Source organism: Scyliorhinus torazame, chromosome 5 (assembly GCF_047496885.1).
Source record: "Scyliorhinus torazame isolate Kashiwa2021f chromosome 5, sScyTor2.1, whole genome shotgun sequence".
Taxonomy (NCBI): Eukaryota; Metazoa; Chordata; class Chondrichthyes; order Carcharhiniformes; family Scyliorhinidae; genus Scyliorhinus; species Scyliorhinus torazame.
Window position 1 is genome coordinate 188667474 of NC_092711.1, and position 13122 is coordinate 188680595.

Below are 13122 nucleotides of genomic sequence, written 5' to 3' on the forward strand. Positions count from 1 at the left end.
AAACGAAAGTAAAGATGATAGCAGAAGATAACCTTCAAATACATCAAAACCAGGGGTTTGGAGTTTCTTACTTTGTTTTGTTAAAACGCTCCAGCACTTCTTCCCAAACGACTGTTAAAATAACATATTTCAGCTTTACCAACTTGTGGTATAAATTCTTTGCATCTCGTTTACATTCAGGCTTCTCTTCTGAGTCTTCAAAAATATGTTTGAGAGTTTGTAAAATACCCATATATCCATTTTTAATTGCCTGGACTGCTTCATAGTGTGCAGACCATCTAGTTACACTTAACCTCTTTAGAGAAAAATGTAGATTGCCCTGTGTGTTTAAAATCCCCCATCTTCGTGGCGATCCAGAAAATAAAACATACAGTTCCTGCAAAATGCCAAAATAGTCAACAACTTCAGTTCCAGTAGACAATGCCTTTTCTCCAACAAGGTTAAGTGAATGGGCTGCACATGGTACATAGTCTGCATACCTGTTAATGTTTTTAAAAATTGCTTGCAGCCCTCTCTCCGAGCCCTTCATGTTAGATGCATTATCGTAGGATTGACCACGGATATTTTCAAGTGAAAGCTTATGTTCACCCAGGACTTGTTGTATTTTGTTGAACAAGGTCGTGGATGAATGGTTTTCTATCGGTAAAAATGTTAAAAATCTCTCACAGGGTTTTCCATTATAGCAGTATCGAACCACAATTACCAGCTGGTCAACATGTGTCAGGTCAGACGTAGAGTCAACAATAATAGAGTCGTATTTGGTGTCTAGGTTGATGATTTGAAGATTCCCTTCGGGTCTGTTCAATTCTAACGTGCGTCCACCAGATGGACTATCAGCCTCACTGAGGTAAATCTCGAATTCTCAATATGAGAATTTTAAATGGGGTTTCAAACAGGCCCCTCTGACGGCAAGTGGTGCTGGGCTGAATCCTTCTTCAGATTAAACTGACTGCAGAGAGAAAGGTCTTTATCCTGAACCTTCGGAAATCATAGAATCCCTACCGTGCCGAAGGAGGCCATTCGGCCCATTGAGTCTGCACCGACCCTGAAAGGGTACTTCACCCAAGCTCACTCCCCCACCCTATCCTATTAACCCCTTAATCTAATCTATACGTATTTTTGGACACCAAGGACAATTTAGCATGGCCAATCCACCTAACCTGCACATCTTTGGACTGTGGGAGGAAAAAGGGACACCCAGAGGAAACCCACTCAGACATGGGGAGAACGTGCAAACTCCACACAGCCAGTGACCCAAGGCCGGAATTGAACCCAGGTCTCTGGTGCTGTGAGGCAGCAGTGCCAACCACTGGCCACCATGTCGCCCTTGAGCAGTTCCTCCCATTGTTTCCGCTTCCATCCAGCAATGGTCATTGCTGCTGGCAACATATGACTATTTTGGAGCACTGCTCCTGTGCCAAGATACCCACACCAAAGTATTAAGCCGTCTGCCCCCGACGACTAGACCACCTACACCATCAGTGGCCAGCGAGGTTATTGCTGCCTCACATTTTATGGACTTGTTACTCGTCCCCGCATCCACGGATGGACCCAGACTGACCTCCAGTTATCCACATCTGCCAAATGGTGCAGTATGGGGCTCAGCACAGGGCTTTACACAGGACCTGAAGGCCTACATGACACAAATGCAGGAGCTTAGCATAGAGAACGGCATGCTTCTTTGGGTGACTCGCATGGTGGGCCCCAAACATGGATGCGGCACGCTCCTGATGGATCTCCACAATGGACACCCATGTGTGTCCAAGATTAAAATGTTAGCTCGCAGCTACATTTGGTGGCCCACCGTCGACGCAAACATTGAGCGGGTGGCCCAGCGCTGCATCCAATGTCAGCCACACCAGACCTTAGCTTCTGCAGCCCTCCTCTACCTGTGGGAATGGCCAGGTTGTCCATGGTCTCACCTCCATGGGCCCCTTCCAAGGCACAATGCTCCTCATCCTCATCGATGCTCACTCCAAGTGGATGGACGTATTCAACATGCAGACAACGACAGCCTGGGCCACTCCGGCACATTTTCAGCATTCACACCATGCCCCAAGTGCTGGTATCAGGCAATGGCACAGCATTTACGATGCAGAATTTGCAACATACGTGTCCGCCAATGAGATTCGTCACGTGAGGACAACCCCATACAACCCAGCTTCAAATGGTTTGGCCGAGCAAGCAGTGCAAATTTTTAAGCTTGGAATGAAAAAGCAAACATCGGGTTCCTCGGAGATCTGCTAAGCCAGGTTCTTAATCTGATACCGGACAACCTCGCGTGCCACAACGGGAATCGTGCCAGCCGAGATGTTGATGAGTCGCCGCCTCTGTATCTGTTTGAGTCTCATTTTTCCAGATATCAGCGGGAAAGTCTGCTCAGGATCGAAATGAGGTGGACAGAGGCTGCCGCCGGCTACTGCGCACGTTTGCCCCAGGAGACGCGGTACACGTCCTAAACTTTGGTGACAGGGCCACTTGGATACCAGGCATCATGTTGCCGAAAACGGGTCCGGTTTCCTAACAAATATGGAAACAGGGCCGCGAGTCTAATCGCCACGTGGACCATCTTCGAAGCCGGGTGCTGAATAATTAAGCTGTATCGGCCATTGATTGGGGCGTCCCAGCTCCGCTGTCTTCACAGTTGCCCCTGTCACCGCCACAACCCCGGCCCCACCAGTTGTCGAGGTTGCAGAGGTCATTTCTGAAGACATTGAGATGCCGGGCAAAGAACCGCCTAGCTCCAACTCGGAAACTGCGATGGACGTCCTGCCACAGCCGAATGCGCCCATGCCGGCTTTCGTGACCGCACTAGCAATGGCGCCAAAGCACAGATGCTCATCACGCAAATGCCACTCCCTGGTCCGATATACGCTTCCTGACGCCACCTGGTTTGTGTCTGAATGCCGTCCACAGGTGAAATGGTCGCACTTACCCATGGATATGGACGTTGCTCCGGACTTAGTGGGGTAGGAGTGTTATAACCCAATGGAGGTCCCCGGATCAGGACCATATACTTTCCCATGACCGCTCTGAAACTGTATGGTCCTGATCCCGGGACCTCCAGTTAAAAAAATACATATTTATTCAAGTCATTTTCACATACATACACAAAATATCTGAATATCAACACATTAACTCGATAAAGCATAACCCTCCTGACACCAACACTCCACCACATCCCACTTTCCCCATTTTAACCCCCTTATCCTCACCCCCCCCCCCCCCCCCCCACTTGCTGACACCTCAATCCTCTTTAAATAAATTGATAAAAGGATTTCACCTCCGGGTGAACCCGTCTGCCGACCCTCGCAGAGCGAACTTGACCTTCTCCAGCCTGAGGAATTCTGCCAGGTAACTCACCCACAGTTCCGCTTTCGGCAGCTCCGAGTCCCATCACCTTAACAAAATATGTCTCCTTGCTATCAGAGAGGTTGGTCTCTCTTTCCCTGCACTCCCGGGTCTTCCGACACCCCAAATATCACCACCTCCGGACTTGGAAACATCCCCATAACCGATACCACCAGCATCCCCTCCAACTTCCCACTGACCATCACATACCTACCCTCCAGATCGGCCACAATACTCACGACCTCAAACGCCACCCTCTCATTGACCAGCACCATCACCCCCCTTATCTTCATATCCAGCCCCAAATGAAACACCTGCCTCACCCACCCCTTTCTCAGCCTTGTCTGATTCCCCAGCTTCAGGTGCGTCTCCTGCATAAATGTCACTTCAGTCTTCAAATTCCTCAGATGCATGAATACACGTGACTGTTTAACAGGCCCATTCAGCCCCCTCACGTTCCATGTGATCTGCTTGGTTCGGGGGGACCCCGCCCCCTTCCCCTGCCGATCAGCCATATCCCTTTTTGAGCCAGCCCCCGGCCTGCGTCACACAACCCTCCAGGCACGGCACCAGATGTCCACCGCCATCGATCCCTTCCCAACTGCACACAAATCTCCTCCAAAGTTCAATGTTCTTACACTCCTCCCAGTCCATTGTCCCTCATAAAGTCTGCCGCTTCCTCTGGCGTGTTGAAATAACATATATATAAACTTTATTGTCACAAGTAGGCTTACATTGCAATGAAGTTACTGTGAAAAGCCCCTAGTTGCCACATTCAGGCGCCTGTTCAGGTACACACAGGGAGATTTCAGAATGTCCAAATTACCTAACAGCACGTCTTTCGGGACTTGTGGGAGGAAAATAGAGTACCCGGAGGAAACACGCAGACACGGGGAGAACGTGCAGGCTCTGCACACACAGTGTTGCAAGCTGGGAATCGAACCTGGGACCCTGGTGCTGTGAAGCAACAGTACTAACCACTGTGCTACCGTGCTGCCAGGTGCACGAGAGAAAATAGAGCTTCTGCTTCTGAAATGTCACCCACAGGCGGGTCGGGTATAATAACAGCCTCCCCGAACAGGTGCCGGAATGTGGCGACTAGGGGCTTTTCACAGTAACTTCATTTGAAGCCTACTTGTGACAATAAGCGATTTTCATTTCAATACTCCAAACTTCACCCCCTCCTCAAAGAGGGCAGCCTTTATCCAGTTGAACCTGGCTCTCTTCTTTGCCAACTCCGCACCCAGGTTTTGGTCGAGCCGCAGCTCACTGCCTTCCCAAGTACACGTCTTGGTCTGCCTCGCCCATCGTCAGATCCTTTCCTTGTCCAAAAAGCGATGCAACCGCATCACCATCGCTCTCGGCGGCTCGCTCACCTCCGGCCTCCTCTTCAACGCCCTATGTGCTCTGCCCACCTCGAGAAGCCGAACCATGGCCCTCTCCCCATTAACTTCTCCAGCATGCTTGCCCATACACAGCAGCCTCCACACCTTCAATGCCTTCAGACATCCCAATAATCCTCACATTTTACCTCCTGGAGCGGTTCCCCAGGTCCTCCACCTTCTCCCTCAGCCTCTTCTGGCTTTCCCTCATAACTTCCAACTCTGCCGCCAATGAGGTTATCTGCTCCTCATGCTCTCCCACCACCTCCTCCACTTTCTGAATTGCCCGGCCCTGGGACTCCAGCGTCTGTTCGACTCACTCAATCCCAGATCTCAGCAGGTCCACCGCCTTGGCCAGGTCTTCCAGTGCCTCTTTCCTCTGCTGCTCGAACTTGCTGTTGGAGAACTCAACCAGCTGCTCCTTCGACCACTGAGCCGGCAGCACGCCACCGCCCCCCCCCCCCCCCCCCCCCTCCCACCTTGCCCTCTGCCAGCTTTACCAATGACGCACATAAAAACTCTCTTGCTCCAACTGCTCTTTCTGTCTCCTGGTGCTCCTCGTCCGCTGATCCATGCATCAGCCACACCAAAGGAGTATTACCTTTCCTGGGCACTAAATACTACACCCTTTTGCCCTCATAAACTGCACCCTTTGGGCAGGAAAAGACCGAAAAAACCTCTCTGTATCCTCCACACAGCTCATGCTTCCACAAACGTTGTGTCATCTGCAAATTTGGAGATATTACATTTTGTTTCTCATCCAAATCATTAATATATATAGTGAATAGCTGGACTCCCATCACTGATTCCTGTGGTAACTCACGAGTCATTGCTGACCATTTGAAAAAAGATCATTAATTCCTACTCTTTGTTTCCTGTCTGCAAACCAGTTTTCTATCCACCTCAATACACTACTCCTAATCCCATGTACTTTAATTTTACACACTAATGTCTTATGTGGGACTTTGACGAAAGCCTTCAGAAAGTCCAAATATACCACATTGACTGGCTCCCTCTCGGTAACTCTACTCGTTACATTCTCGAAGAATTCCAGTAGATTTGTCAAGATGATTTACCCTTCAGAAATCCATGTTGACTGTACGACCTTGCCACCGCTATCTAAGTGCTCTGCTTTAAAATCTTTGAGAATCGATTCTAGAATTTTCCCCACTACCAACATCAGGCTTACTGGTCTACAATGCTCTCTACACCCTCCCCCCTCCCAAATAGTGGGATTACATTAGCTGCCCTACAATCTGTAGGAACTGTTTCAGAGTCTATAGAATCTTGGAAGATGACCACCAATGCAACTTCCTTAAGTACTCTGGGATGTATTTAGTTTCACAGCTATTTCGTTGTCCCCCTGTGGTAGTCTGTATTAGGGGTATTACGGTATCCAGGTTGATGCTGTAAGATCATTGGTGTGGGAGGTACCTGAGACAGCAATATCATTGGAGAAGCCTGCCTGCTGGTTCCGCCCAGTAAGGCAGAGTAAAAGAGCCTGTGTCTCCCGAGCAGCTGCATTCTGTACCTGCGCTGCTGGGGGAAACATCTAGTCCAATAAAGCCTTCAATTGTCATCCAATCTCGCTTCTGGAGTTATTGATCGAGCATCAATTTATTGAGCTAGATTTTAAAGAATGGCGCTCCGAATCAAGCCGGAGTTTCTGCAACTCAGCCCCCACACGGCAAACTCAGCGGAAACCTTCAAACACTGGCTGGCGTGTTTCAAAGGGTACTTCAGGACAGCCAAGACTGAACCTACGAAGGACCAGAAACTGCAAGTTCTCCATAGAACATAGTACATTACAGCGCAGTACAGGCCCTTCGGCCCTCGATGTTGCGTCGACCTGTGAAACCACTCTAAAGCACATCTACACTATTTCCTTATCGTCCATATGTCTATCCAATGACCATTTGAATGCCCTGAGTGTTGGAGAGTCCACTACTATTGCAGGCAGGGCATTCCACGCCCTTACTACTCTCTGAGTAAAGAACCTACCTCTGACATCTATCTTATATCTATCTCCCCTCAATTTAAAGCTATGTCCCCTCGTGCTAGACATCACCATCCGAGGAAAAAGGCTCTCACTGTCCACCCTATCCAATCCTCTGATCATCTTGTATACCTCAATTAAGTCACCTCTTAACCTTCTTCTCTCTAACGAAAACAGCCTCAAGTCCCTCAGTCTTTCCTCATAAGATCTTCCCTCCATACCAGGCAACATTCTGGTAAATCTCCTCTGCACCCTTTCCAATGCTTCCACATCCTTCCTATAATGCGGCGACCAAAATTGCACGCAATACTCCAAATGCGGCCGCACCAGAGTTTTGTACAGCTGCAACATGACCTCATGGCTCCGAAACTCAATCCCTCTACCAATAAAAGCTAACACACCGTACGCCTTCTTAACAACCCTCTCAACCTGGGTGGCAACTTTCAGGGATCTATGTACATGGACACCGAGATCTCGCTGCTCATCCACACTGCCAAGAATCTTACCATTAGCCCAGTACTCTGTCTTCCTGTTATTCCTTCCAAAATGAATCACCTCACACTTTTCTGCATTAAACTCCATTTGCCACCTCTCAGCCCAGTGCTGCAGCTTATCTATGTCCCTCTGTAACTTCTAACATCCTTCCGCACTGTTCACAACTCCATCGACTTTAGGGTCATCTGCAAATTTACTCACCCATCCTTCTACGCCCCCCTCCAGGTAATTTATAAAAATGACAAACAGCAGTGGCCCCAAAACAGATCCACTCGAGGGTGAGCCCAGATATCTACACCCTCATCGAGGATGCGGACGATTTTGAGGCCGCAATGACCCAGTTGAAAGGACACTATTTTCGCCCAGTAAACCAGGTTACGCCCGACATCTGCTCGCGATGAGGTGACAAATCCCCGGGGAATCGCTGGAGGAATTCTACCGTGAGCTCCTGGAGTTAGGTAGGAACTGTGACTGCCCGCAAGTTTCAGCCAGCGACCACACAGAACTTTTGATCCGGGACGCATTCGTTGCAGGTATGCTGTCCTCCCAAATCCGCCAGCGGCTGCTAGAAAAAGAGACACTAGGCCTCAAGGAAGCATGGGCCCTTGCCAGCTCCCTGGATGTGGCCTCCCGAAACACCCGCGCTGACATACCCGACCGCGCGGCGGCCCCTTGGGCAGCGTGGAACCCCCCCCGTGACCGACTCCGATGCATCCCCCATCCCCCGACAAGCTTGTGCTGCGCGACCACCAGGCAACCTCGGGGGGCCCCGCTGCTATTTTTGCGGGCAAGCCAAGCACCCCCGGCAGCGCTGCCCGGCCCGCTCCTCCACCTGCAAAGGATGCGGCAAAAAGGGCCATTTTTTGGCGGTATGCCAGGCCCGGGCGGTCGCCACGGTCTCCGGGGGCGAACTGGGACCGCCACCCCAACTCTCTCCACGAGCCATGTGCGGCCAGCGGGTGCCGCCATCTTCCTGTTCCAGAGCCATGTGCCTGCCCCGGGTGCCGCCATCTTGATCCCCGTGGACCACATGCGATGGATGGGCGCCGCCATCTTGCACCCCTCCAGCCATGTGCGACCAGTGGGCGCCGCCATCTTGGCTGGAGTCTCAGGACCCTGGTTCGGATGACTACACATCGCCCGAGGAAAACCTCCAACTTCTTTTTTTTTTTAAATAATATTTTATTGAAAATTTTTGGTCAACCAACACAGTACATTGTGCATCCTTTACACAACATTATAACAATACAGATAATAATGACCTTTTTTATTTAAACAAGAACAAAAGAAAACAACAACAAATAAATAAATATTAAATAACAAAAAATAAAAACTAGCCCTAATTGGCAACTGAAAACCTCCAACTTCTGCCACGACTTGCCTCGGTGACCCTGGACCAGTCTCGGCCCCGAACGCTCTCGATGGCGACGGCGACCGTGTTCAACAATGGGCATGAAATATCCTGCCTGATCGACTGCCGGGAGCACAGAGAGTTTCATACACCCCAACACGGTAAGGCGCTGTTCTCTTCCCATTCACCCAGTTAATCAAAAAATCTCCCTGGCCTCTGGCTCTCGCTCTGTAGAGATGAAAGGGTTCTGCGTAGTGAACCTCACGGTCCAAGGAAGGTAATTTAAAAATTCCTGCCTCTACGTCCTCCCTCACCTCTGTGCTGCCACACTCCCAGGGTTAGATTTCCAATGTAACCTCCAGAGTTTAACTTTTAAATTTGGCGGCCCTATACCCCCTTCACTGTCTGCAGCCTCTCGACCCTCAAGGTCGATCCGCCTTCCCGGTTTGCGAACCTCACCCCGGATTGCAAACCCGTCGCCACCAGGAGCTGACGGTACAGTGCCCAGGACCGGACATTCATTAGGTCGGAAGTCCAGCGGTTACTGAAGGAAGGTATTTTTGAGGCTAGCAACAGTCCCTGGAGAGCTCAAGTAGTGGTTGTAAAGACCGGGGAGAAGCATAGGATGGTCATCGTTTATAGTCAGACCATCAACAAGTATACGCAGCTCGACGCGTACCCTCTCCCCCGCATATCTGATCTGGTCAATCAGATTGCACAAGACAAGGTCTTTTCCACTGTGGATCTAAAATCCGTCTACCACCTAGCGACCGCAAATACACAGCATTCGTAGCAAATGGGCGGATAAGGGTTCCCTTCGGTGTCACAAATGGAGTCTCGGTCTTCCAACGGGAGATGGACCGAATGGTTGACCGGTACGGTTTGCGGGCCACATTTCCGTACCTCGATAACATCACCATCTGCGGCCACGACCAGCAGGACCATGACACCAACCTCCGAAAATTCCTCCATACCGCAAAAATCCTTAATCTAACCTACAACATGGTTAGGACAAATGCGTGTTCAGCACCGACCGTCTAGCCATCCTCGGCTACGTAGCGCACGATGGAGTTATAGGCCAAGATCCTCATGGAGTTTCCCCTCCCCCACTGGTCCAAGGCCCTGAAACGCTGCCTGAGAATTTTTTCATATTATGCCCAGTGGGTCCCCAACTATGCGGACAAGGCCCGGCCACTAATTCAATCCACGGTTTTTCCCCTGTCGACAGAGGCCCGCCAGGCCTTCAGCCGCATCAAAGCGGACATTGCAAAGGCCACGTTGTACGCATTTGATGAATCCCTTCCCTTACAAGTCGAGAGCGACACGTCCGACGTAGCTCTGGCGGTCACCCTCAACCAAGCGGGCAGACCCATGGCCTTCTTCTCCCGCACCCTCCACGCTTCAGAAATCCGCCATTCCTCAGTTGAAAAGGTGGCCCAGGCGAAAGTAGAAGCTGTGCGGCACTGGAGGCATTACCTGGCCGGCATATGATTCACTCTCCTCACTGACCAACGGTTGCTTTCATGTTCGATAATGCACAGCGGAGCAAGATAAAGAATGATAAGATCTTCCGGTGGAGGATCGAGCTCTCCACCTACAATTATGAGATCTTGTATCATCCCGGAGAGCTAAACGAGCCTCCTGATGCCCTATCCCACGGCACATGTGCCAACACACTCCGGGTCCTTCACGAAGACCTCTGCCACCCGGGAGTCACTCGATTCTTCCATTTCATTAAGACCCGCAACCTGCCCTAACCATCGAGGAGGTCAGGACCGCCACCAGGAACTGCCAAATCTGCGCGGAGTGCAAGCCGCACTTCTACAGGCCAGAGAAAGCGCACCTGATAAAGGCTTCCCGTGCCTTTGAATGCCTCAGTATGGACTTCAAAGGGCCCCTCCCCTCCACCGACCGTAACACGTACTTCCTGAACGTGATTGATGAGTACTCCTGGTTCCCATTCGCCATCCCCTGCCCCGACATGACCGCAGCCACCGTCATAAAAGCCCTCCACAGTATCTTTACACTGTTCGGTTTCCCCGCCTACATGCGCAGTGATAGGGGTCCTCCTTTATGAGCGATGAACTGCGTCAATGCCTGCTCAGCAAGGGCATTGTCTCGAGCAGGACGACCAGTTACAACTCCCGGGGAAACGGACAGGTAGAGAGGGAGAATGGAATGGTCTGGAAGACCATCCTATTGGCCCTACGGACCAGGAATCTCCCAGTCTCCCGCTGGCAGGAGGTCCTCCCGGATGCTCTCCACTCCATCCGATCACTGCTTTGTACCACGAACAACCAGACGCCTCACGAACGTCTCCTTGTTTTCCCTAGGAAGTCCTCCTCCGGGACCTCATTCCCAACCTGGCTGGCAGCTCCTGGACTCATCCTGCTCCGCAAACACGTGCGGGCGCACAAGTTGTACCCATTGGTCGAGAGGGTCCACCTCCTTCACGCTAACCCTCAATACTCCGACGTGGCGTACCCCGACGGCCAAGAGTATACGGTCTCCCTACGGGACCTGCCGCCTGCTGGATCCCCACCCACAGCCCCATCACCAACCCCACCCTCCCTCCCACCGGCGCATCCCACAGCCGCCCCCTGCCCAGGTGGATCGGTTCTCCCACTGGTCCCATCTAGGGGTGATGAAGCTGCTGAAGAAGCCATCGCCATGCTCCCAGAGCCACGGATGCCCGAGCCGGTGCCTGCTTCACCGCCGAAACTGCGACAATCGCAGAGGATGACCAGGGCCCCCGACCGACTAATTGCTTCATTTTGAATGTAAATAAATACTGTAAATAGTTGCGACATGTAACAAGGCAAATCACTGTACTAATGTATACTGGGTACCACCATAATCTCAACCTCTACCACTGTATAACGCGAGACCACCACCCCCGCCAGACTCTTTTTTTTAAACAGGGGGTGAATGTGGTAGTCGGTATTAGGGATATTACGGTAACCAGGTCGATGCTGTAAGACCATTGGTGTGGGAGGTACCTGAGACAGTAACATCATTGGTGTATCCTGCCTGCTGGTTCCGCCCAGTAAGGCAGAGTAAAAGAGCCTGTGTCTCCCGAGCAGCTGCATTCTGTACCTGCGCTGCTCGGGGAAACATCTAGTCCAATAAAGCCTTCAATCTCGCTTCTGGAGTTATTGATCAAGCATCACCCCATTATAAATTCCTGTTTCTGACTGTAAAGATTGTCTTCGCCAATCTTTTTCCCTTCACATGCCTATAGGAACATTTACAGTTAGACTGTATGTTCCATTCAAGATTACTCTCGTACTCTATTTTCCTCTTTTTAATCAATCCCTTGGACGTCCTTTGCTGAATTCTGAACTGCTTCCAATCCTCAAACCTGTTGTATTTATTCGCCAATTTGTATGCTTTCTTGGATCGAATACTCTCTCTAATTTCCCTTGTAAGGCATGGTTTGGGCACCTTTCCCATTTTTCTTTTGTGCTGGACAGGAATAAACAATTGTTGCAGCACCTCCATGCGCTCCTTGAATGTTTGCCATTGCCTATGCACTGTCATCCCTTTAAGTAATGTTTCCCAATCGATCACAGGCAACTCGTGCCTCATATCATCGTAATTTCCTTTATTAAGATTCAGGACCCTAGTTTCAGAATCAACTACATCACTTTCCATCTTGATGAAAAAGTCTTTCATATTATGGTCACTTATCCCCAAGGAGTCTCGCACAACTAGATTGCCAATGATCCCACTCTCATTACACAGTACCAGTCTATGGTGGCCTGTTCTCTAGTTGGTTCCTCAACATATTGGTCCACAAAACCATCCCACATACACTCCAGGAATTCCTTCTGTACGATATTGTGACGAATTTGATTTGCCCAATCTAAGTGCATAGAACATAGAACATAGAAAATACAGCACAGAACAGGCCCTTCGGCCCACGATGTTGTGCCGAACTTTTGTCTTAGATTAAGAACAAATCAATCTACACCACAGCATTCTGCCGTAATCCATGTACCTATCCAATAGCCGCTTGAAGGTCCCTAATGTTTCTGACTCAACTACTTCCCCAGGTAGTGCATTCCATGCCCCACTAATCTCTGGGTAAAGAACCTACCTCTGACATCCCCCTATATCTTCCACCATTCACCTTAAATTTATGTCCCCTTGTAATGGTTTGTTCCACCCGAGGAAAAGGTCTCTGTCTGTCTACTCTATCTATTCCCCTGATCATCTTATAAACCTCTATCAAGTCGCCCCTAATCCTTCTCCGTTCTAATGAGAATAGTCCTAGCACCCTCAACCTTTCCTTGTAAGACCTACTCTCCATTCCACGCAACATCCTGGTAAATCTCCTTTGCATCTTTTCCAAAGCTTCCACATCCTTCCTTAAAATGAGGCAACCAGAACTGCACACAGTACTACAAATGTGGCCTTACCAAGGTTTTGTACAGCTGCATCATCGCCTCCTGGCTCTTAAATTCAATCCCTCTGCTAATTAACGCTAGCACACCATAGGCCTTCTTCACAGCTCTATCCACTTGAGTGCCAACTTTCAAAGATCT

General features: G+C 50.2%; 1 protein-coding gene across 1 annotated transcript in view; it reads right to left on the bottom strand.

Moving 5' to 3' along the window:
* Positions 1-13122, bottom strand: part of LOC140420824 (uncharacterized) — a 136215-nt gene that overhangs the window by 84437 nt on the left and 38656 nt on the right. The window lies entirely within an intron of this gene.